This window comes from Tamandua tetradactyla, chromosome 4 (genome assembly GCF_023851605.1).
Source record: "Tamandua tetradactyla isolate mTamTet1 chromosome 4, mTamTet1.pri, whole genome shotgun sequence".
NCBI lineage: Eukaryota > Metazoa > Chordata > Mammalia > Pilosa > Myrmecophagidae > Tamandua > Tamandua tetradactyla.
In genome coordinates, this window is record NC_135330.1 from 155,612,054 (window position 1) to 155,639,355 (window position 27,302).

At 33.2% G+C, this 27,302-nt stretch overlaps 1 protein-coding gene, 1 long non-coding RNA gene and 1 pseudogene across 2 annotated transcripts in view; 1 reads left to right on the forward strand and 2 right to left on the reverse strand.

The window, feature by feature from the left end:
• LOC143681462 (uncharacterized) overlaps nucleotides 1-27,302 on the reverse strand; it is a 251,236-nt gene that overhangs the window by 207,017 nt on the left and 16,917 nt on the right. The gene's annotated exons all lie outside the window — the stretch shown is intronic.
• The window catches only part of SLITRK5 (SLIT and NTRK like family member 5), a 99,465-nt gene that overhangs the window by 35,753 nt on the left and 36,410 nt on the right, over nucleotides 1-27,302 (forward strand). The window lies entirely within an intron of this gene.
• On the reverse strand, nucleotides 7,788-7,886 carry LOC143681893 (U6 spliceosomal RNA; annotated as a pseudogene).

Genomic DNA, 27,302 nt, shown 5'->3' on the forward strand with positions numbered 1-27,302 from the left:
TTGTCTACTTGCTTTTTACTAACATAGATCTAAAGACAACGTTTTCTTGATTTCTTTGTTTTCATTTACATCCTCCTTCTTTTCATCTTTTTCTTCTTTCATTATACAAATAATCTATCAAGCATTTCATTATGTAGATGAAAAATTTTATATCATGAAAATAAAGGATAATTTATCAAGTTTGATCTTTATTATAAAAAATCAAATTTTTTGGTTTATTGAAAACCTGCCCAATTAACACTGAAATATTCCATACATTTTAAAAGCTACTTTTATTGCACATAGGCTTAGGATATTTAAAAATAAATATCAGTTCAAATTCAGGAAATTAGCTAGTACTAACAAATGATCCATAAGAAGTAACTTTTAAAAATGAAATGAATAAATTTGCACCATACTGAAATTATTTTATATAAAATATTCAAAATTATGTAATATGGCCAACTCACTGGATGGTATTATGTATAAAATGATATTCAAAAGCAACCAAAATCTATGAACTTAGTGATAATTAAGCAGAATATAATTAAAAGAGTTTGTTTGAGAAAGATACTCGTTTATCTTATTTTTGAATACTTTTCAATGTCCTCAAATGAGCTTCTTTATTTAGCATTTATGCATTGTCTAATTTCAATTGGCATTAAGCAAGCAGAGAGGATCAACTTTTCTGTGTTTGAGAGCTATCAGTCATGCTTTACAACATACCTAATTCCCAACAATTATTGCCAGGATAATGATTAAATTAACTTATTCTACCTTAGTTCTTCTCTCAAATCCACACTGCTCTTTGTAAAGATTGAGGGGAAACAAAAAAGAGATTATTATATAGAAATACTATATTAACTTCTATGATATACTAAAAGCGTTTTACAATATGAGGATCCAAAGGTAATAGCAACACCATCTTAAATTTTTGTAACATCAATTGGATGACCTGACGATGGAATACTTTTAAACCTATATTTTCACATATGCATGTACACCATCTATATAAGCAACGTATATGTATGTGTATACATGGCCATTTTTTAATAAAGCTCAGGGTTCCACTATGAACCCTTTTTCTAAATGAGAAATTCTGGCCCCTCAGCTCTTACTTATGTTCTACAATTTTCCTTGAGTTATGTCAAAAGTACACATTCCTGAAAGGCACAGCCTCTCCTGTTGGTAGCCTTTGAGACCACAGAGAAAAGATTCAGCTAGAATGATCAGGAAAAATAAATTACTAATTTTAAAGAGTGAAGTTAGGAAGGAGGTAAGGAGGGACAAATAGCCATTAACAGAAGTGAAGAAATCAGAAAATTTAAAGTCCATTTACATAGCATTCTAGTTTATAGGGTTTATATAGGTAAGTAATTAACTTGAATTAAGTTATCAATGCCAGATTACACAGGGTTTAAAATTTCAGAAAAGAATTTGAGATTTATCCACTAGACAAACCAGAAATAATAGGGTTCTTGACCCCAAAAATTTGCATGATCAAAATTCTGCTTTGGGAAAATTCACCTGAAAGTAATATGCTGGATAGATTGAGTGAGAAAAATTTCTAGCACATAAATCAGATGAAAGTTTCCTGTAATTCTCTGAATGAAAGTTCATAGGACCCTTGAGACTGGTTTTGTGCCATAGTAATAGAAAGGAATGGACTGATTTGAGGCATGGGGTAATATAAATTGACTGAGCTTCTTGTGAGACTGAAATTAGAGGTAGAGAAAAGAGTGAACCTGTATTGGTCGTGGTATCCTAGGGTGTGTTGAAGTGAGGGACAGCAGGAAATTATTAGCCCTTCATAATATCCAGCAGATTTCCAAAAGCAAATCTATAATGTGTTACTACTGTAATGATGATGACTAATATAATATTAATTGATATAAATATATTCTTAATTTTATATAGCATGAAAAAGGATGTTAAATTTTTATTAATTTTATTGCATTAAAATATATATGAAATGCAGTTTACATGCAAAGCTTCAAGAAAAAATTCCTTGCCATGCCTCTTTTTCCTTCAATGTCACTGAACCACTCTCTCTCTAGTGTCCTCACATACATAAATTCTGGAACAAAACAGTTCAGTATTGAAACTGAGTATCTGTGAAACTGAGGCTACTATTAATAAAAGGAAAATCCTAGTCACAAGGGGCTTTATGCTGAGATAAATGTTGAATTATTTTCAAGTGTACTGAGTTTGAGATGGTGAGATATGAAAATATCCAGGAGACAGCTATAAATATAGAACTAAGGCTCAATGTAAAGTCAGGAGAGAAATAAGAGATCGATGAAAGGGGTAAGTTTATGGACTGAATTCCAAGGCACACAAAAAAATTATGTTAGAGGTGATGAAAGGAATAACGTATAGCAAGGTAGAATGATAAGAATAAGTCAGAGAAGCATGAAGGAAAAAATGTTGGTAAAAAATAATATAAGCCTCAAGAAGAGAATTTCAGCATGGGGTAGATGCTTATCAATGTCAAATGCTGTAAAATCAAGGCAAACGGTGACAAAGCTCACTGTGTCCAGAAAATAATGTGTGACCAACAGGTATTAATTGAATAGGTTGCAGAAATGAGATCTCATAGTAAATTCTGAAAAATAGCTTCAATAAACAAGTTCAGACAGAAATCAGATTTCAGGGTTTTATATGAAATTATGCAGTAAAGTAAAATGAGTCCTTGAGAGCAAGGTTATTGCCTTACATGTTTCTGTGATATCTAGTGTGCCATACAGGGGGGTCACTGGATGCACCCCTAAATGCTTGATGAATGAATGATGTATGAAAAATAGGTCAATGCGTTATTGTATAGATCACAGCAGGAAAAGGGTGCTTTTTAAGTTTCTGGAAAACTACTACTTATTAAATTCCTCTCATGTCCCAGCACTGTGATAGATGTTTTAAAAACAATGATATGCTTAATACTCCTGAGTTTCTAAACCCATTTTATATATTAAGACAAATGGGTTTATAAGCAATGGTTAACAGTTGAAGGTTTAATAAATCATGAGGATTGAAATTTTCCACGTCTCATAGGCTGTATTTCTTGTTTTGCGCATGTCACATTTCTTAAGTATGCAGTAAAAATTAGATGAAAAGATGAAAATGAGCCAGAGATGCTAGGTCGAGGGCAAGGAAAATAAAACAGCTTTCTAAAACAGGAGAAACGCTTTCATTGATAAGGATAAATACAGGCACACGTAGAAAGAGGAAAGAAATGGCAGCTTCCCTGTGTCCAAGTACATTTTGTAGCTTAAGGATGTTATCATAATGCTGGGGTCCTCAGAAATGAAAAAAAAAAATCCTCTATATAATATATCCGTATATAACCAAGTTTAAGAAGAGGAGAATAAAAGGTAGACTTTTAGGGAATGTTAGAATGAGTTATTTATTGGTAGACAGAAAAGCTAAGAGAGAATTGGGAGAAATTTTAGAATAAATAAATTTGTACTGCCATATATTCTCTGGTGTGTGATTCTCGTAAATTTTAAATTTAAGTTAAATATGTAACTGAAATGTAAAGATAATAACACATAGGTTTTTAATCAGAGTACACATTAATCTAGCTCTCGGGGACTTATAATTTTAAAAGAAATCCAGCTTATTTGCCCAAAAATGGTGTCATATCTGAATGCAATCAGACATTAAATGAAAATATATTCATGTTAATTAACAGAAACACTAATAATGAATTAATTCCAGTATAATTTAACTTTTATTCAGTGAATATATACCTAAGTTATTTAAAATATATTGATATATAAATGAATGCAAATATGGATATTCATTTCTCTATCAATGCTATATCAACAACTATTTCAAATAGTTTACAAATATTATACAATTAAATAATCTCAGTCTAAAAATGAAATTAGAGGAAGTTTACATTGAAGAGTAAACAGCAGTAATAGAATTATTTTATCATTAATGTACAATTACTTTGCCTGAACCAAATTGGATTCCCCTCCTATCAATTCAAGACTGGCAAGTATTTTTCTTTTATGTAATGAAGATTACAGAGTTGTGAAATGGAAAAGTAACAAATTAAATGCCATTCAGACCTCTTCCTCTGTAGTGGGAGACAGAGAGGTGATGAAGTCAAGAAAGTGTAATGCATCTGCACAAATTCTCTTGAATTCAGTGCTTAAATATCGTGAAAGCATTTTATATGGAGATTTATTTTCTTTACGGCTGCTGTCAATGTCTTTTCACACAAAACTTTACAAAAATTCTGAAAAATAAAATAATGTTTTTTCAAAACCTAAAAACTTTCCACTTCAATGCACTATACATAATTAGAAAATTATAAATACTTAGTACTTCTAATATATATATTTATAATTCTAGTGAATTAATGAATACATTAAATGGTAGAGTATGATATAGTACATAGTATATTCCTACACATACATAAATAATTTTCTGTACTTTCCAGTAAACCTATATAGATGTATTAGTAAAGTACAATTACCCTTTAAGGTAAGTTTATTTTTGGAAGGTGTTCTGGTTTGGTAAAGCTGTTGAAATGCAATATGCCATAAAAGGGTTGGCTTTTATAATAGGGGTAGGTGTGTTCAGTTAGGAATTTTTGAATAATTTGAAATTTTAAGATATTATCAAAGACAAAACTAATTTCTCCTGAAAAAACACACTGTTCTACTTTGTAACATTAATCCCCAGTCAAAAAAGAAAAACCTCACTGCAAATTATGTCAATAGAAATCAAATTTGCATGTTAATTCCTCCTGAATGTTATTGGTTTTTTTGAATTCACACTTTTAAGATTCAAGATTTTTAAAAAAAATAAAAATAATAATAATAAAAAAAAAGATTCAAGATTTTGACCCAATAAACATGTTTCTGTTAAATTTTCTGTTATATCTTTATTTGAAAAATTGAACAAAATACAAATGAACTGATAGTATATTTTAACATACAAAATAACCTGTGAACTTGCCAAAAGTGCAGTATCTTTCTATTTCATTGAGATTAGATACTGGAAATTTAGTATTAGATATTAACTTAATAATAATTTAATGTGTACTTTTATTAAAATATACCCATGCATTTAACTTTTTGTCTAGTTAGGAAGAAAAAGAAATATCAACTTTGTAATTGGGTTTTTTTTTCTCATCTTTGTTACAGTGAATGTCAAAAGTTATGACTGGCATATCTTTTAGCAAGGGAAATACATACACACACGGGAAAATGTATCCTGAATGTGTTAGTAGCCTTGTGAAGACATCATATAAATTGAGAAATATTTTTGAGCACTTATGACCATTGTAAAATTTATAAAGTGCACAAAGGAGTAAGACATGATATTTGACTACAGGAGTCAATAAATTAGCAATAATTAGACAAGTGTAAAATAAACATAATATAATATGAAGTGAGATATGTTCCAAAAGAAGTTTAAAATGTAATGATTATTCAAAAGGCAAAGTTGAATAATCAAAAGAATAAAGAAGGGAACAAAGACAGAAATGAACATTGAAAATAAAATATCTTTCCTAGTGATAGATGAAGGGTATCACATGCAGCAGAGGTGACAACATGGGTAGGGTGGAAGAGAGTGCAGAGTGAATGCATTCAGGAACCAATAGATAGTCCACTTTGGCTGTGATGCATGCTTTCTATAAAGGAGCAAATGGGAATAGCCCAGGAAAAAAAGTTGAGTATATAGTATTAATTCCAAATTTGGAGTTGTTACCAAAACATGTTCAAATTATTTGAATTCCTGCATTCTACTGACACTGTTGCCAGACAGTAGTTACTTGACTTGTCCAATATTATATGCAAGGTAAAAAGGAGACAGGAATTTAATAAAATAGGTTTTAAAATCCCTTACTCATTATTTTTTCCCATGCTACCATGAACTTATAATTAAATAGTAAGGCAACTGAAGACAGTATTTTGCCTCAGAATGTGAGCTCTAGACCAAACTTCGTATGGATTTGAATTTGATTTCTGTCATTTACTAATTGCTTGACTTTTAGGAGTTTATTTAACGTCTCTCAGCTCCAGTTTTCTCATTTATGAAATGAGGATATTAATAATATTCTCATTATTATTATTAATATTATATAATGTTCTTATATAATAGAATTGTGAATATTGAAAGAGGTAATACATAAAAAGCTAGGAATACAATTGCCATCCAAGAAACATTCAATAAATGCCGCTCTATTGTTTTATTAATAATATCCATGTTCTGCAGACACAGAGTCTCATATAGAGGCAAAATATTGGCACATCTACATTAAACTAGATTTTTTTTAATAGAGAAGTAGCTATAATGTCTCAATCATCAATTAATTTTTTCATTTAACCAATATTTATCTGGATCTTACCATCTAATATCCCATGCATCACATTCAAAAAAAGACAAAAGAAGCAGTGAAATTAATTTTAATAATGCTTTACTAAACCCAATAGATTCCTAATATCAATTCCACATGTAATTAATATAAAAATCATTGTTGAAATGTTTTACTTTTTTTTTATTGTAGTACATCTTCAAAAAATCTGGGGTGTGCTTAATACTGACAGCGTTAACCAGTTCTGACCAGCCACATTTCAAGTGCTCATGGTCACTGGTGGTAGTGTCCGCTGCACCAGGCAGCACTGAGCTAGAGGCCAGCTCTCTGCACCGGAATGGTGCGTGTGGCTATCGGGTTCTGAGCACAGTCTCGGCTGCAGGCTGCCTAATTCCCAGTCTGTCTGCTGTAACATTAAAAAGGTGCCTCATTTTAGATAAGTTACTCAGTCCCCTTTTCTCAATTTCCTCACCTCTAAAGTGGTCATACGTAATGAGAATTAAATAAACCAAGGCATGTGGCATTCTAAAAACTGTTCAGGGATCATAATGAACTGTGAGTTTCTGTCTTTGATCACCTGTTAACAAAGAGGTACAAACTGCTTGTTTTCACTTAGAATATATTTTATTCCAGCCTCCCTTTTTTGAAGGACAAATTTTTATCCCTTTCAAATTACAGACATTCTATCCAAATGGCATGCTGGTTTCTTGTGTGAAAACCTTCAATCTTACGTTTCTCAGGCCAACATTTTATAAGAGGAACTACCAAGATTTAGGGAAAATACTGTATTATAGACCATTGTGCCAGCCTTTCTGACCTTGCAAAGAAATGTGTATAGAATAAAATACGGTTGTTTTCAGATCCAGCGCCTTTTCCTTAGCCTTTGTTACTGCAAACAAGAAATAAGGGATAAACCACGTAAACACAGGAAAGGCCCTTTGCTGTTGAGATTCATACAGACCCAGCATTTTAACACTGGGTCAAATCAATGTATGCAGGAGTGGTATTTTGATATATGAGCCAATAGCTTCCAGCAGAGTCATTGATAGAGGTGCTTTAACTTTCCCAACCTCCTTTTTTTAATTCATTATCTGAAATTATCTGAAGTCACATTCCTTGTTATAGAGAACAGAAAATAAGCACCTCCTAATATCAAAATAAATCATTTTTTAGAGTTTGGTACTTGAGCAACCTTAGAAGAACAGCTATCCTAAAAAGTTTATTGCTAATGAATAAAGCAAAAATCAAGTGTTTCAGTTTCTGATATAATTTTAAAAGTTTAAAGTACATTTTAACAAGTAGTTATGGAACAGGTTTTAAAAGTTTATCGTCTCATCAGTAAATGAAGTAATAATGTTCAAAACTTTAAAAATTATCTTATGAAGATTTTTAAAAAATTATTATTGTCTAAACGGATCCTGGTATACAACTGCAGGTTAAAACTGTTGCTACTGCAGCATTTTTGTTTTCAAGTGGGAAAGATATGGAATGCTTCACAAATTTGCATGGCATCCTTTTGCAGAGGCCATGTTAATCTTCTCTGTATCGTTCCAGTGCTGCAGTATTTTTAGTAAAGCTTTGGGTTTCCGTTCATTTTGTGTAGTAGCATTGATTAAGAACATTTTGCCACAGATGATCTGGGCCCTGTCCATGGATGTTCTATCAGTTCTTCTCCAGTCATCTGTTCCGGATACTTCCTAAAATTTCATAATGAGATTTCAAACAAACTGAACTTAGATGACTGATAATGGATATATTTTTATACTTAGCTAAGGGCAAAACAAACTGTGATCTAGGAAAAAGCCAGGAAGTACAGCCTTCAACTTATATCTTCAGCCTTATGTCTAATAAAACAACGCATAAGATAAATAAATTGTAAGGACAAAATTTGAAGAATTTTCAGTCTATTTTCCCCTATATTTCTAAAATCTACCCTAAATTAGCCATGCAATCAAAGAGCTATCCATCTATTGTATTGGTTCATCAGAATATTATTTGTGGGAAGTCAAGGGGTAACAATGTAATTCTTTGAAACTCATCTGTGTATCAGTTGTAATAATATCTGAAAATATTCTCTTAATTTCACAAGCATCCCAGAGTGGTTTCCATATACCATGAATATTTGCATTTCCCCAAAGCATTTGCATATGTTTCACATCGTGTAACTGATCATGATTTCTCTTTCATATTAACTGCCAGAAAACATAATGCCAAACACAGGCCTGGTGTTAGTAATTGCCTGGGACATTTGCATGTACATTCATTTTGCATTAATCTCATTTCTATCTCCATTTTATGTCCTAAATTTTGTTCCCCCATTTGATTCACCTTTTACATTCATTCCTGTTTTGATATATTGAGGTATTCCTTTATCTTTGACAAATGGGCCTTTTTGATGAAAATCAGGCATAAATAGAAAGGGGAAAAAAAGAAAGAAAGGGGGGAAAAAAGAAAGAAAGAAGAAGGCCTGCAGTAAAAAAGGAACATAACACAGAATCATACAACTGAGTTTTGAAAGGGGCAGGAGCACAATGCAAAAGCAAAAAGGTTGAAAGCTATTTTTGTCACAGGTTAGGATTAAGGTGGTATGGGACGTGAATTTTTAGCCACCTTAGCTAATACCTGCAAATACTTATGTCCATCTTTATTTCTTTCCCTCCTTGCCTAATTTTCTGATTTGATTAGATTGTATCAAGAGTAAGCCTTCAATTCTGCTTTTGATATCGACAAGTATGCATAGTCAATTAACTGGAATCCCAACAGTGAATAATGTCCATGAGCATATGATTCATCTCAAGTATGCTCCATTATAAATAATAGAAAATAAAATCCCATCCTTAAGCATGCCTCACTCCTTCACTGTTACCCTGTCCATATGAGCTATTTTTACTGCTGCCAGATTTTCATCTCCTAATCTGTTTTTTACCATCAACACTCTATTGATTCTCTGACTGGCCATGTCAGTGGACACTTTTTGGAAATTCCCATGCTTGATTTCACCTTAGCAGTTTCCACAATTCACTATTCCTTTCTGAACTTCTCTCTCTTCAGTTTCCATGACTCCATGTTCCCCTTAACTCTTCTCAGACTTCTACTTTTCAGTCTTATGTAGGCTCCTTTTTGCGCTATGAAGTTCTTACTCAGTTCTGTCATACAATTTTAGCTTACTAGCTCAGCATAAGAATATCAAATGTAAACCACTGCCTTAAGCAGCCAAACCCACTGCTGCACCAAGTTCCCTAAACATAACCATTTGAAGCACTACAACCTCAACAAATTCAAAATTGAACTGACTACCTTCTCCAAGAACCTCAATGAAATAATAAAAAAAAAATCCTACTACTAATAAATAGTAAATATCATCCCTAGAAATAAATTAATAATACATAATTAATTGTTGATACAACAATAATTGATAACAATTAATCATAAATAATTAAAAATAATTATTTTAAAAACCTACAGTATAGAAATTATTATATTCCCTTTACCTACATTAGAAAGTCAAAGCATAGAAAGATTAGATATATCATTCCAGAACACAAGATTTCCAGAATGGCAGAGAAAGAATTTGAAATCTGATGGTCTGGCAGGCCATGATCTTAATAATTGTGCTGTTCTGTATCTACAATAATTAGAATGAAAAAATAATATTTAGAATGTAAACTTGAAATAATGCAATATTCACTGCCATTAGAATGTAAATATTAACAGTGTAATGATCTCATTCATTCTATGAGATAGGATTTTTTTTGCAGCAATTAAAGATGAGAGAACAGAGGAATAACTTGCCTGCAATCCAAACCTAGATTTATCTGATTCCAAATCCCATGTCTTTCATTGTAACGCATGCTCCATTAATTAATTTATTCATTCACCCAAGATATGTTGAGTACCATTTGATGTCTGTTAGGTACTCACAGACATGAACAAGACAGATTTCTTCTTTCATTTGGTTTACATTTTAAAGTCAAAGAAAAGACGTAGTACAAAATTTGACAGATATAAAAGCAAAGTAGTTTGAGGTAGTGATGAGTTCTATAAAAGAAAACAGGATCATTTCAACTGTGATGAGTTTTATAAAGAAAAATGTTGAAGCATGAATTGAGTAGGACAGGAACATAATATACTGCTTAAATGAAATGGTTCAGGGTATACCTTTTGAAGATTTAACATTTGGCTAATACCTAATTGATGAAAACTAGAGAGCTGAAAAAACAGCCAACATTTATGAATTCATTTAATTCCATTGAATTTGGAATTTCCTTTTGATGAGCTTTTGGATATTTCAGGATTTATTTTTAAATATGATAAAGTTAACTTGTCTATTTCTAGAACACACTCAATATTTAATACATTTTTGTGATGCTAAGGCTGAAGACAATACTACTTTTTAAAATGTCTATACCAAATTGTTCTTTATTTTTATCTCTTGAAAGTTTTTAAAATGTTACTTAACAAAAACAACTCTCAAATAAGAATGATGAGCATAATATTTGTTCATATACATCCTGTAGATTCTGTCTCCTTAGAGAATCCTGAGTAATACAGCAGATATGGCATTAATTTTATGACATATTAATGTTTTTGTTTCCAAAGAATATGATTTCTAGAGGCCTAGCAATAAATAATTTCAAAAGCTGAAATAAGAAGTTCAAGGAATATATCAATGAAAGTTCTGTAACATTGACAAAACTATCTGACAGCTCATTATTTTCAAAACATTCAATTTGTTCATGGAATCAAATGCTCTGATATATCTGTTGTTTTTCTTAACCTCTATTCTCTGATATTTTGGCTTAGGAAAAAAAATTCTGAGCAGAACATCATCATTGATCAAATTTATTTATTCAAAGTAACTGTTTTTTTCAAATAAGGGACTTTCTAAAAAACCCTTTGGCTATATATTCAATAGTAAAACACTAGGAGGAACTCAATATGTCTCATCAAAGTATAGGAAAATAATGATGCACTATACAATTTTATTTTATCTAATGTCTTGAATTTATTTTAGACATATTTTATAAGGTTCTCAATATATTAATATATTGTTGCTTAACTAATATATGCAAAACATATATTAGTGTGCATGCATTTCTCATTTACTGAGGAGATATGATGAATATCACTTGCGATGGTGTTTCCAGCATGACTGTGAACTTTAAAGATTGCCAAATGATGAACAACAGAAATTTTAAGAGCTGCAAGGTCTTAAACCTGATTGCATGTCCAGATGCTTGGGCTCACTGGATAGATACATACAAAGAATCTGGTTAATATAGAGACAAATAAGATACAATGCACCTGATGCCAAGGATCTGACATTCACCTGGAGAAAAGTGTCATGTAAATTGGCAGTGACAATATAAAGTCATAAATGGTAGATTAGAAATAAACAGAGGATGCTCGATAGTGTGGCTCTATCACTTACCATCCAAACAGGGACACTTGAGAATCCAAGAGGTCGCTATTAATAATTCACTTAGGGAAACAGGTACAAATTGAGACTATATCTGGAAGTCCAAGATTTATGTTCACCCTAGTGACATGGAAGCACACACAAGCATCCCAGGATCTAATCTAAGGGGGTTGGTCAGAGAATCTCAGGGTGGAAGTAACATCTACCATGCACTAAAAGGACAGCTAGTTGCTGAATCAGGAAAAAGATAACTAAGAGAAGGGGAATAGCAGGTTCTTGCCTCTGCACTTTCCACTGATGGACAATAACCTAAAGAGTATCACCAGGTCGGACATCTGCAAGTCACCCAAAAAGGCTGCAGGACTTTGGCTTAGAGCTTGGGAGAGGAAATTCGGCAGAGAGAGTGGAAACTGGATCGGCAAAGAGGGGAGCAAACCGCCTTCTCAGGAGAGAAAAACCTCTTATAGTCATCAAATAATCTCCTCAGGTTCACACACATCGTAGGTAGCTGACATGAAATTACCAGTTAATGTTTGCTGATGCCCAGGTCAAGGGTGTATCTACCATACTATGAGAAAATTGTTTCCCAAATCAGTACCTCAGATATTTGTTAAAATATTATGCTTTCTTTTATATTGAAATTTTAAAGGCTATTATGTTAGAAATAGCCACTTGAACTTTATTTCATAAAAAGCATATGCTAGCAGATATTCACTGCATATATAGCCTGAATATTAGCAAGACAGATGTTTTAAATTTTTAGAAGTCTTCAGCTAACCATACTGCTTAAACACTGTATTAATATTATCCACACATCTATAGATATCTATCTGTTCTTTTAAAAAATAAATAAATAAATAACTTAGTTATTGATAAACTGCCTCCAGAGCTCTGCTAAGATACCCAGTGTTCTGAGGCTTGAAGTAGTCTTTACCTATATCAATACCTTCGGGAATTCCGTTAAAACACTATGGTAATTATTCAGAGCAAGCTGTCGATGGAATCAGCTCTAATTAGCTTGAGGGATCTTAGAAATGTAAAACTTGGATTTAGACAAAATGTTATATAAAGAAGACAAATTTGATGAAATACGGCCCTTTACCTTGTCTTTATAAACTTTTGCCAAACATTGGGCAACCCTATCCAAAACCTCTTATACAGCCCAGTACCATCAATAACCTATGCAATTCATGTGAACAGGGAGTACTCATGTACAAATACTCAAACTCTAACTGCCACCCTCTTATTAATATATACAGGGCACTGCAGGGCAATTTGTGGGTCCTATAATATCTACTCATGCCCTTTATAGTGAGTACTCTTGAGTTCTAGTTGTACAGATTTGAAACTGTAATGTAATCCAGAAAAGCCATGTTCTTCTAATCCAATCTTATGGGGGCAGACCTATTATTGGGTGAGACCTTTTGATTAGGTTGCTTCTGTGAAGATGTGATGCCACCCACTCAAGGTGGGTTTTAATCAGCTTATTGGAATCCTTTCAGAGGGAAACTTTTGGAGAGAGCTCAGAGCAGTAATAGAAAGCAGTGAGACACAGATGTTTGTAGATGCAGAAGGAAAATACCTCAGACAATGTCAGAAGCTGAGTGAGCCATCTGAAACCAGAAGCCAGGAGAAAAGGACAGCAGATATTGCCATGTGCCCTTCCACGTGACAAAAAAACTCCAGACATGATTGGCCTATCTTGAGTGAAGGTATCCTCTTGATGAAAATTTGGAAATTTTCATGGCCTTAGAACTGTACATTTGTAACCTCATAAATCCCCTTTATAAAAGCCAATTCATTTCTGGTATGTCCCACTTCAGCAGCTTTAGCACACTAAAACAGTAATATAAAACAGGCCATCCATGATATTTATACCAATTGATATGTCTCCGAATCTCAGTTTCATCATCTATAAAATATGATGATTGAACTATTCATCCAATTTGCATTTGAAAAAGTACTGAACTTACAATGCTCTTCCTTTTTTCTTCATTATGCTGTTATATTTTGAAAATAAATATATCAGCTTCACAGTGTAACTATCAATCAACAGAAAATATAGGAAAATGAGTAGCATATTAAATGACAGCATAACAGGCAAAGAGTACAATTCAGATTGGGAGGATGATCTTCTGTAAGGAAAATACAGAAAGAGAGAGATGAAGAGAAAGGGAGAGGAGGAAGAGACAACAAAAGAACTAAAAACATGAATTTATATGTATGTACAGAAATAAGCTTTAAAGGCATATCAACTAATTGTGAAATATGGACATTATTTTCATCTTGTTTTGAAAAATAACAAGAAAAAAATTATGAAACAGGAACTTCTGGTCAACCAAGATGGTAGCATAAGGTGCTCCAGGTTGCACTTTCTCCACAAAATCTTTTGAGAAATTCATGAAAACTGGCAAAGCCAATTCTCTTACAGTTCCAGTAAAGAGTTAAAAGGTTGAAGGGATTGGGAAAGTGCCTGAATCAAGACAACACAGTTTAAATGATAGAAGTTTATGGCACCTTTGCTGGCTTTTAGTCTGGGCTCTGATTGTGGGCTTGTGGCCCCATTCTGGAGGGGACAGAGTACTGCTATGTGCACACTGGGACACCTGTATGTCAGTGCCAGTCTATTCTGCAGCACAATGAAAGACTGTACAGGAAACTGGTCTTTCACTCACCCTCCCAGAACTAGTCCTGCAAACAGAAGCAGTTTTCAGACAGCTAATGCACTGTAAGAAACAATTAATTCAAAGCAATCTGGGGCACAGGATTACCTGCTTTAAGGTATTGCATAGAGCACACAGTGTGGAAAGTTCATTTCATAGGGGTAACAATGTTCATCATAGCAGTGCACTCACAATTGCCAAAAGATGGGAGCAAACCAAATGTTCATCAATAAAGAAAGGGTAAATAAAATGTGGTGTATACATACAATGAAATATTATTCACCCAAAAAAAAAGAAATGAATTTCTAATATATGGGACAAACTCGATGAACTTGAAGGCGTTATGTTGAGTAAAATATGCTAGCCATTTATATTGTATGATCTCACTAAGAAATAACTAAAATAAGCAAATTCATAGAGTCATAAATTATGAGGGTGGTGGTTGGGGTGGGAGAAGGGAAAGGAAAATTCATGTTTAACTGGTACAGAGTTTCTGTTTGGGACGATTGAAAATTTTTGTCAATGAAGGGTGGTGATGGCAGTACAACAACCTGAATATAATTAACATGCTGAATTATATATTTGAAAATTATTACGAGGGGAAGTTTTAGGTTGTACTACATGTAACATCTAGTAACATCTATTGTTTAGATGTCACTAGAATAAAAAATAAATTTAAACCATTGAACTCTACAATTGAAACAGTGAACCTAATGTACACTAATGTATACTATGGATTATAGTTAATTTTATAATTATATTAATACTTTTTATTAATTGTAACAGCTACCATAGTAATGCAAAGTATTAATAATATGGAAAACTTTTTGTTGAGGGGTATATGGAAACTATATTTTCTGCATGACTTTTCTGTAAACCTATAATTTTCCTTAAAAAGAATAGTTAGGCAAACAGGAAAATTTGAACTTTGACTGGTTTCTTGATGATATTAGGATATTATTGCTAATTTGTAAGTGCAAAACTTATTTTTTGTCATGCTTTAAAAATTAATTCTTATCTTAGCAATGTATCTGAAATATTTCCAGGTAAAACAAAAGATTTTAAAAATATTTTTATTGAGAAATATTGACACACATACACTCCAACCATATTACACAATTGATGGCTCACAATATCATCACATAGTTGTGTATTATTCACTATGATAATTTTTAGAACATTTGCATCACTCCAGAAAAAGAAATAAAAAGAAAAATAAATGAATACATCCCATACCTCTTACTCTTCCCTCTCATTGACCCACAGTATTTCAGTCTACCCAATTTTTAGCCTTTATCTCCCCGCTATTTATTTATTATCATTTTCTTTTTACTCATCTGTCCATACCCTGGATAAAAGAAGCATTAGACACAAGGATTTCGCAACCACACAATCACATTGTGAAAGTCATATGTTACATAGCTTTCTTCAAGAATCAAGGCTATTTGGACACAGTTCACAGCTCAAGTACTTTCCTCTAGCCAGCACTATATACCATAAACTAAAAAGGGGTATCTATATAATAGGCAAGAATAAACTCCAGGATAAACTTGAAACTCTTGTTGAAATCTCAGCCACTGAGATTTTATTTTGTCTCATTTCTCTCTTTCCCCTTCTGGTCAAGAAGGCTTTAACCTTCCCATAATGCCAGATCCCAGCTTCTCCCCAGGAGTGAGGTGCCACATTGCCAGGAGATTTACACTCTTGGGAGTCAGTTGCTGTATAGGGGGAAGAGCAGCGAGTTCACCTTCCAAGTTGTCTTAGAGAGAGGGGCTACATCTGAGCAACAAAAGAGATTCTCTGGAGGTGACTCTTAGGCACAATTATCAGTAAACTTAGCTCCTCCTTTGCAGAAATAAACTTCATAGGGGCAAGTCCCAAGATTAAGGGCTCAGCCTTTTAAAATGGTTATCCCCACTGCTTGTGAGAATATCAGAAATTCCACAGATGGGGAAGTTGAATATTTTTCCCTTTCTCCCCAATACCCCAAAGTGACTTTTCAAATACTTTTTTATTCTCTGCCCAAATTACTCTGGGATAGATTGGGGCATTACAGTAACCTGTACAAACTAACAAGCTCTCATACCCTATTCAACATTCCATGTAATTATATTGTTCAAGTAAATTGACCATACAAATTAAATCAGATAATGTGTACCCAAAATATGAATTTGGCACCAAATAAATATCTCTCCCTTTGGTCTCATACAGATGTTGAAGTTTGAAAATATGGGCCATATCATCCTTTACCCAGTATTCTGATTTACCTTAGTCTTATCCAAATTAGCTTCATTCATGTCTCTAGATGAAGTCTGATCACTTTTTCAGCTTTTTTAACAGTTGCCGAATGGGGTAGTGCTGACTTTCATAGTTTCAGTGCTCTAATTTTGAGTCAATGATGTTACATAAATATCCAAAGTTTCAGGGAATGACAAGGTATATACAAATAGCTCAGCATCTCAGAATTTAGAAATATCAGATAGAACTCCTAAGTACATGGAACTTTTGTAAGAGCTTGAAATCAAGGAATCCTTACAATAGGCCCCAACCTAATGACTCATGCTCTTGTCTTCAATTCTCCAAGTTTGTGCATTACAGTTAGTCCACATGAATAAGACATGATAATATTTGTCTTTTGGTTTTTGACATTTCATTCAATATATTGTCTCTCAATATACTGTGACTCTCGAACAATTTCAACATAAACACCAGTGTGCAAATGTCCATTCCTGTCCCCACTCTCAGTTCCTCCAGGTATATACCTAGCAATGGGGTTGCAAGATCATAAGACACCACCCCCACCTAGCCTCCTGTGGAACAACCACACTGTCTTCTAGAGGGGCTTCACCTCTCACCTTCCCTATTGATAGTGAATAGGACATCTTTTTCTCCTTATTTTCTCTAGTGCTGTTTCTCTCTGTTTATTTTAAATCAATTTTATTTACACATCACACATTCCAACCCACGTAAATAGATATGCCTTCACCACCTTAATCTATATGAACACATTTCCTTTTCTTCCACAAAGATTCAATAACCATTCCTCCATGCCCCCACTTGTTGACATTTAGTTTTGGTGTAATGTCTTTGTTACATTCAGTGGAAGCATATCACAATGTTACGGTTTACTATAGACCCTAGGCTGCATTGATTATACTTTTTCCTATATACCATTCATTTTCAGCCCCTTGCAATGTTGTCAGTCATTTGTTCACCCTAGAAATATTTTTATGTTTTTACATTTAATCACCATCATTGTCTACTTGAGGCAGTTTTAAGTTATACCATCTCAGTCTTTATCTTCTATCTTTTTTTTTCTGGTTTCATACATGCCCCAGCCCTTTTCCCTTAATCATACTCACACTCAGCTTCATTCAGTAAACTTATATCAGGCAGTAATGTGCTCTCCATGTCTGAACTTTTACTCTCAGTCCTGTTGCACAATCTGTATTCCTTCAACACCAAATACCCAATCTCAACCTTCTTTCTATCTCCTGATAACCTGTGTTCTTAACATTAATTCTCAAAGTTCACTTATTAATATTAATTCATATTAGTGAGACCACACTATTTTTGTCCTTTTGTTTCTGGTTAATTTCACTCAGCATAATGTCCTCAAGGTTCATCCTTGCTGTTACATGATTCATGAGTTTATTCTGTCTAACAGCTGCATATTATTGCATTGTATGTGTATACCACAGCTGGTTTAGCCATTTTTCTCTTGATGTACATGTGGGCTGTTTCCAGCTCTTGACAATCATAAATAATGCTGCTATAAGCATCAGTGTGCAAATGCCCATTTGTGTCCTTACCTTCAGTTTCTCTGAATATATTCCTAGTAATGGGATTACTAGATCATAAGGCAATTCTATACTTAGCTTCCTAAGGAAACCTCAACCTGCCTTCCAGAGTGGTTGTACCATTTCACATTCCCACCAATAGTAGATAAGTGCATCTCATTCTCCACATCCTCTCCAGCACTTTTCATTTTCTGTTTTTTTTTTTTTTATAATGGCCATTTTAGTGGGTGTAAGATCATATCTCATGGACTTTTAGTAGTTGAATTTAAGAATCTGTTACATATTCTGGATACTTAATATTTAATTGATATGTGATTTCCAAATATTGTCTCCGTTGTGTAAGATGCCTTTTAACATTTCAGAAAAAAAGTTATTTGATACACTAAAGTGTTTAATTTTTAGGAGATCCCATTTATCTATTTCTTTTTTCAATACTTGTGCTTTTGGTATAAGGTCTAGGAATCCACATCTTATTACAAGATATTTCCCTACATTTTTTTCTAATGGTTTTATGGTCTTAACTCTAATGTTTATGTCTTTGATCCATTTTGAGTTAATTTTTGTATATTGTGTGAAATCTGGATGCTCTTTCATTCTTTTGCATATGGATAGCCAGTTCTACAAACACCATTTATTAAAGAGGCTGCTCTGTCCCAGGTGGGTTGGCTTGCCTGGCTTATCAACGATCAATTGCCCATAGATAAGAAGGTCTATTTGGTCAATGTATCTATCTTTATGCTAGCACCATGCTGTTTTAACAACTGCAGCTTTGCAATATTTTTTAAAAGTCATGTAGTGTGAGACCTTCCACTTCATTTTTCTTTCTCAACATATGTTAAGCTATTTGGACATTCTGCCCTTCTAAACAAATTATTTGTTTTCCTATTCCTGCAAAGTAAGTTGTTGGGATTTTAATTGGTATTGGAATGAATCTACAAATCAATTTGGGTAGAATTGACATCTTAACTCTATTTAGTCTTCCCATCCATGAAAACACTATGCCCTTCCATTTATTTGTCTTCCATGATTTCTTTCAGCAATTTCTCATGGTTTTTTGTGTATAGTCTTTTGTATCCTTGGTTAAATTTATTCCCAAATATTTTATTCTTTTAGTTGCTATTGTAAATAATTTTTTTCCTTGATTTCGTCCTCAGATTACTCATCACTATTGTATAGAAACACTACTGAGTTTTGAGTGTTGATCTTGTACCTTGCCACTTTGCTGTACTCATTTTGTGGCTCTAGTAGCTTTGCTGTAGATGTTTCAGGATTTTCAACATATAGTATCTTGTCATCTGCAAACAGTGAGAGTTTTACTTCTTCCTTTCCAATTTGGATGCCTTTTATTTATTTTTCTTGTTTAATTGCTCTGGCTAGAACTTCCAGCACAATGTTGGGTAACAATGGTGACATTAGGCATATTTGTCTTGTTCCTGATCTTAGAGGGAGAGCTTTCAGTCTTTCCCAATTAAGGATGTTGTTAGTTGTGGGTTTTTCATATGTTCCCTTTATCATGTTGAGGAAGTTTCCTTCTATTCCTATCCTTTGAAGTATTTAATCAAAAAAGGATGTTGAATTTTGTCAAATGCTTTTTCTGCATCAATCAAGATGATCATGTGGTTTTTCTGCTTTGACTTATTGATACGGTATATTACATTAATTGATTTTTGTGTGTGTTGAACCAGTCTGGCATACTTGGAATAAACCCCACTTGACTATGGTATATAATTCTTTTAATGTGTTGCTGGATATGATCTGCAAGTATTTTGTTGAGGATTTTTGCATTTATTTTCATTAAAGAGATTGGTCTGTAATTTTCCTTTCTTGTAGTATCTCTGTCTGCCTTTGGTATTAGGGTGATGTTGGCTTCATAGCATGAGTAAGGTAGCTTCCCCTCCTCTTCAAGTTTTTTGAAGAGTTTAAGCAGGATTGGTATTAATTCTGTCATGAATGCTTAGTAGAATTCACATGTGAAGCCATCTGGTCCTGGACTTTCCTTTTTGATGACTGAATCAATCTCTTTACTTGTGATTGGTTTTTTGAGGTCATCTATATGTTCTTGAGTCAATGTCAGCTGTTCATGCCTTTCTAGGAAGTCCATTTTCTCTGCATTGTCTAGTTTATTAGCATATAGTTGTTCACAGTATCCTGTTATTACTTCCTTTATTTCTCCAGAGTCAATGGTTATGTTCCCTCTTCTATTTCTGATATGATTTATTTGCATCCTATCTCTTATTTTCTCAGCCTAGCTAAGAGTCCATCAATTTTATTACTATTCTCAAAAAACCAACTTCTGGTTTTGTGATTTTCTCAATTATTTTCATATTCTCAATTTCATTTATTTCTGTTCTGATCTTCATAATTTCTTTCATTTTGTTTGTTTTTGGAGTTGGTTTGCTGTTCTTTCTTTAGTTCTCCCAAGTTGACAGTTAATTCCTCAGTTTTTGTTCTTTCTTTTTTTCTAATATAGGCATTTAAGGCAATAAATTTCCCTCACAGAACTGTCTTCACTGCATCCTATAAATTTTGATATGTTGTATTTTCTTTTTCATTTCCCTTGAGATATTTACTGATTTCTCTTCTTTGACCTACTAGTTGTATAAGATTATGTTGTTTAGCCTCCATATATTTGTGAATTTTCTGACCCTTTGCCTGCTATTGATTCCAACTTCATTCCATTATTATCTAAGCAAGTGCTTTGTATTTCAATCCTTTTAAATTTATTGAGACTTGCTTTGTGACTCAGATATGGTCTACCCTTGAGAATGATCCATGAACTTGAGGAAAATGTGTATCCTGCTATTTGGGGTGTAATGTTCTGTAAATGTCTGTTAAGTATAGTTCATATATTGTATTATTCAAAATTTCTCTTTCCTTATTAATCCTCTGTCTATGTTCTATCCATTGATGAGAACAGAGAATTGAAGTTTCCAGCTATTATGGTAGAGATGTCGACTTCTCCCTTCAGTGTTACCAGCGTTTGTCCATGTATTTTGAAACAATCTGGTCTGGTGCATAAATATTTATGATTATTATGTCTTTTGTTGAATTATTCCTTTTATTAAAACCTATTGTCCTTTGTTGTCTCTTTTAGCAGCTTTACATTTGAAGCCTAATTTGTTGGTTATTAGTACAGCTACCCCTGCTCTTTTTCGGTTGTTGTTTGAATGAAATATGTTTTCCCAACCTTTCACTTTCAACCTGTTTTTGCCCTTGAGTCAAAAGTGAGTCTTCTATAGACAGCATAAAGATGGGTCTGCTTTTAAAATCCATCCGCCAGTCTGTATCTTTTGATTGGGGGTTTAACTCATTAATATTTAATGTTACTACTTTAAAGGCAGTATTTTCTTCTACCATTGTGTTTTTTGGACTTTATATGGCATCTACTGTTTTTTCTCTTTTTACCTATATCGATAGCCTTCATTTTGACACTTTTGTCCAGACCTCTTTCTCCCATCTTTTCCTAGCTACCTGTTGTGCTCCCTTTAGTATTTCTCATAGAGCTTGTTTCTTAGCCACAAGTTCTCTCTGTGATTGTTTGTCTGAAAATATTTTATTCTTCCCCTCATTTTGGAAGGGCAGTTTTTCCGGGTACAGATTTCTTGGTGGGCAGCTTTTCTCTTCCAGAATCTTAACTATATTATGTCACCCACCTCCATGGTTTCTGCTGAAAAATCCAGGCATAGTTTTATTGAGCTTCCCTTTTATGTGAATGATTGCTTTTCTCTTGCTGCTTTCAAAACTCTCTCTTTATCTTTGACATTCAACAATCTGATTAGTAAGGGTTGGAGTATGTCTATTTCTATTCTGTTTGGGGTATGCTGCACATCGTGGATCTGTAATTTTATGTCTTCCATAAGAGATGGGAAATTTTCAGTGATAATTTTCTCCATTAGTCTTTTTCCTTCTTTTCCCTTCTCTTCTCCTCCTGGCACACTCACAAAATGTATATTCATTCACCTCATGTTGTCATTCAATTCCCTGAGACCCACTCATACTTTTCCATTCCTTTCCTTATATTTTCTTTTTCATGTCAAATTCAGATATCCAGTCCTTTAGTTCACTAATTCTTTCTTCTGCCTCTTCATACCTATTGTTTAGGGTTTCCATTGTTTTTTTTTTCTCTCTATGGTGCCTTTAATTCCCAAAATTCTGTGATTTGTTTTTTCAAACTTTTGAGTTCTTCTTGTGCTTACCCAATGTCTTCTTTATATCCTCCCTCAACTTGTTGATCTGATTTTTGATGAGAGTTTGCATGTATGTTTGAACATCCTGAATTAGTTGTTTCAACTTCTATATCTCACTTGAAGTGTTGGTTTATTCCATTGACTGAGCCACAGCTTCAATTTTCCTAGTACGGATGTTGTTTTTGCTGGCACCCAGGCATTTGATTTCCTTAATTAGTTTGTTCTGGAGGTTGTTTTCATTCTTTTACCTTTTGTTGCTAGATGGCTTTGTTCTCCATCTGTTCTTTGACATTCAGTTCAACTTTTCTAGATCTTTAGCATAGGTTCTGTTAAACTGATTAGAATTTTTCAGTTCTGGTTTTTATGTTTCTTGCCCTTCCTATATGGAGACCTTTTTTTTTTTTTTTTTTTTTTTAAGAGGTTCTCCTCAGGTATTATAGACCCAAGTCAGATTTCCCCAGGCCCACATCTCAGGAAGAGTAACTAGTAACAGCTTTCCCTGATGTAAGATCCAGCAGGTTTTCAGAATTTCCTATGATGCATTTAGACTCTGTCCTTTTCCTATCTTGCCAAGCATGTGGTGCTTGTCTTCCCACAGGTTAAGTGAATATAAAGTGATGCAGTAACAGTGCTTTTAATTTCAGCAGACTCTCCCTGCTAGGGGTGTAGTTGAGGCAGAGGTGAGGTAGCAGATGGGCTTTGATTACTTTTTTTTTCCAGCCCCTGGGGACTAAATTCCTTGAAGGAGTGATTCCACTTGAGCTGGGCCCCACTCACCTTTCCTTGGGGAATAGAAACCCTTTATGAAATTAATCCCTTACAATTGACTAGTTCCTTTGTCTTCTGGACATGCCTTAGTTCCACCCTTGTCTGGAGCAGCACTGGAGCCTGACAGTGTTTGCTGTTCTATCCAATGAGCTGTTAAGAAGTAAAAAAAAAAAAAAAAAAAAATCCTTTTCAGAGGCAGTACCCTGATTCTTCAGTTTGCTAAGCAAGAACTCAAGTTGGTATATGCTCAATGTATCTCCAGGGTCTATATTCACCTCTTTCTTGGGATCTGCCCTTTTCCAGTATTTTGTTTTGTCCAACTCAGAAAGAATAATTTTTTCCCCATGAGCCCTGCCCCCTCTCTGCCTAGGCAAAATCTCCTAGTTCTTTAGTTCTTATTCTAGGTTTATCTGTGCTGGGGGCCAGTTTTCTGCAGACAGAATTTGTTAATTAATTCTGCAATTGGAGCTCGGTTGAACTAAACCCTTGCTACTAGTAAAGTCTGTTTCTTTTCCCCTCAGGGAACCAGCATGCCATACCTGTGGGGAATGGGCACAGGTGTCCATGGCTTGGGAGACTTACAGTACTGTGTGTGATCTCAGCTGTTCCACCTGGTCCAGATTAGTGTACACTGTGTATCCATTCACTGTGTTACCCCATCACTGCTTCTGTACTGTTCCTGCCTATTTATTAGCTGCTCTGGGACAAACTAAGTTCCACAGCTCACTATGCCACCATCTTGCCCAGCTGGAAAAAGGAAATATCTTGATACCTCAATAACTTTGGTGATTGAATGGGTGGGTAAGGTTTAGATAAAAAAAAAAAAAAAAAGGACCATGAGCTATATAGGTGCGTTTAAAATTTTCAACCTAACTTATTAATTGATGAATCCACTGTACATATGTTAAAACTTATCACCTAAAATGCAAGTTCCTCTGACACAAAGAAAAAAAAGAATTCATATAAGTATTCAGCATTTTCAGTGCTTCCTGTCATCATATATTGAACAAGCCTTTTTTAAATATCTAGTTTATTTTTCCCTTGGTCAATCTGCTTATTTTTAATTTACTCCTCTGAAAACATTCAAAGAACATTTTCCTGCCTTGAGTACATAACTGGTGAAATTTAGTATTAACATTACTTCAAGAAATGAATTGTAACCATAAGTTTGTACTAAACTAAAACAGGTAAAGGTCACATTCTTTCACTCACATTCATTCAATAAAAATTTATGGCATTCACAAGAGGCCTAGATATTTACTTGTACAGAAATGCAAACTTGATTTGATTTTTATTACTTAAAACCTGCCAGAGTTTCCAGAAACATTTTACAGAGGAAAATGAAAAACTACTGAATAAAATAATTAATGTGTAAAGTTTTACTTTTGCTCAAAAATCCATGAAAATTGTTATGTTTTTCCTAATTTAGATCAGTAAGAAATTTATTTGTACTGTTCTCCTTGATATGATTTCTCAGATGTAATAAAATAGAAAAACTGTGGATCAATATATAGCACTGATAATAAAAAATATACCAGTGGTTCCAAATACTTGTCTTGTTGATTACACTTTTTTCTGTGGTTATAACTTTTTTTCAAATTTGGGGAAAATATTGCTTTATTTAATTTTCACAATCTGCATACTATATATATATAATTATAAAAGCTAATTAAATGTCACTTTTTCTGAAACATGTTTCTAATGCCATTTTACAGGGTTTTTTAGATATTTATATTATTGTTAATATGGTAAGACTAGATTATTTCCATTTTGGAAAATATATTATTGAATACATATATATACTAATTACTAATTAGTATAACTGAACATATAATAACTAATTACTGAAAGGAAAACGAGGCAAATGTCAAAACACTATACAGGGTATACCTTCATGTTTTATTTATAATGGAAAATGTTCATAATTTATATGAAACCTATTGTGAAAGCAAAATTATTCACTTTCTCCTCCTGTAATTTATATTTTTGAATATATTTGAATACCTGATTTTTAGACCCAAAATATAATCTGAAATAAGCCCCATGTGATAGAATCCATTGTAAGTAACCTCTAAAGAGCCATCCATTTTAGACTGTGCATGTCCAGGTTCATTTCCATGGCTAATGTGGACATAATTGTCCAACATTCTCACTTGACTTAATTTACCAAAACATTAAGTCTCGAAATGTTTCTTCCCTACTATGACTTATTCCTAAACCAAAATCTGATGTGTCATCTAATTAGCAGGAGGAAACCACAATATAATTAAGAAATAATTATGTTTTAACAACAGAGAGAGCTTTTGGATTAGAATATAGAGGAACAACTAGGTTGACTCCTGGCCCCATTATTGAGCAAATTATTCAACATTCCTAAGCCTGTAGTTTTTTCTTTTTTAACATGGTGATCAAAATACTTAACTTACAAACTAAAAAATATAGTTTGTTCACTATTTTATCTAGTTATTTGTCCAACAATTATTTGTTTATCTTTTATCTTAATCTACTTGTATATTATACTTGACTTTAGGGACACTGTTTTTATTAAATTTTAAAATACAAAGGCCTTATACTACAATAAGACCTTAAGATAAATAAATCAACCATTATGCCCTGGTGTAATAAGTGTATGCAGAAGTATTCACAGTTTCTGTATCACAAAAAAAAATTTTTTTAAAAGCAGATGTAAAAATCATAGAGGGGTAAGAGAAAATCATCCCAGGGAAGCTGATCCTCGACTTAAAGCTTGGAAATTGAAGCCTTTCCCTCAGAGACTTAATTATCAATTAATTTCTAACATTGATTCTACTTACCACTATATTCCTATATATCTTTATCATTTCTAAGTTGCATTTTTTTTTTTTTTTGTATCTGGGAACTAGGGGTTTTACAGTTTATGGTGTCTTATCACTGTCAGCCAGGTGACTATTGTTATAAAGTTGTGTAAAAAGTGCTATTGACACTTTCTTTTAAAGTCAAGCAAGAGCAAACATCAATTCTTCTTTGCTTTGGTGAAATACAGAAAAGGGAGTGGCAGAAAGGGATATCTTTGCTGTCTCATTATGAATTTCTCTGTCTTCCGTCTGTATTTCTCATAATCCTTATTTACACTGTTTTCCTTCTCAGCTGTCATCCAAAGATGACTTTGAACATTTCCTGATGGACTTCTATACTATTTTCAATTTAAATTAGTCGTGGAAAATAATTTAGTGTATTGTCAATAAATTATGTTTCCTAAGGATTAAATGAAAAATTAACTTAAAATGCAAGCTAAAAACTCTGTCCTTTCCAGAATGGTGATTTATAAGCACATGCATAACCAACAACTGGCTCATTCCTTGATGCTCTCACTATACATTTCATCCTAGATTTTCCAAACTTGTTAAAAGTAACAGCTCACATTTTCTAAGCTATCCCCATCACTGAATTTATTTTGCATTATTTTATAGCAGAATATAGGAACGGTACAGTATTTGAGCAATTCCTAGAAAAATCCATTGTATCCAAGGTATATATCCAAATTGTTTATCCAGATCAAAAATTTCATATTTGCATATCCATTTTTAAATCATATTGTTTACACTCATAACTTTCCACAGAGCACATATAAATATGTGAAACATGAGAAATATGAAAATTTCTCCCAACCCATATTAATACTATAGTAGAAATATCTCCTGTCTTAATTGCATTCACAGCAGAATTATCATTTTTGTTCTTTTCTTCTATCATGTATTGCCATGAAAAAGAGTGTAAAGTTAATCCTTTATTTTCCCTCACTTTCTGGAATCTTACTACCTGTCTACTGAACAAAATTGAACATCACTTTTCATAGCATTCCTCAAAAGCTAAAGGATTTCTGGTGATTGAACTGCCTGATTATACTGATTAAGGAAATCCCTTATTTTCTCTTCTGAATAAATTGTGAATTTAAGAACCAACAAGTCATTCAGTAAATGTTGTTTCAGAAAAAAACAAATATATTGCTCCTAAAAAGTAGTGCATTGAAAAGCAAATATTTAAAATTTTATCTAATAGATAACATTCACAACGTAATAACTGCAAATTAATAGAATTGATGTTTAATCAGTTTGATATTTTGTTTCATATTCTAAATTTAAAGAAACATATACTGTTGTCATAAATTTTCTAGGG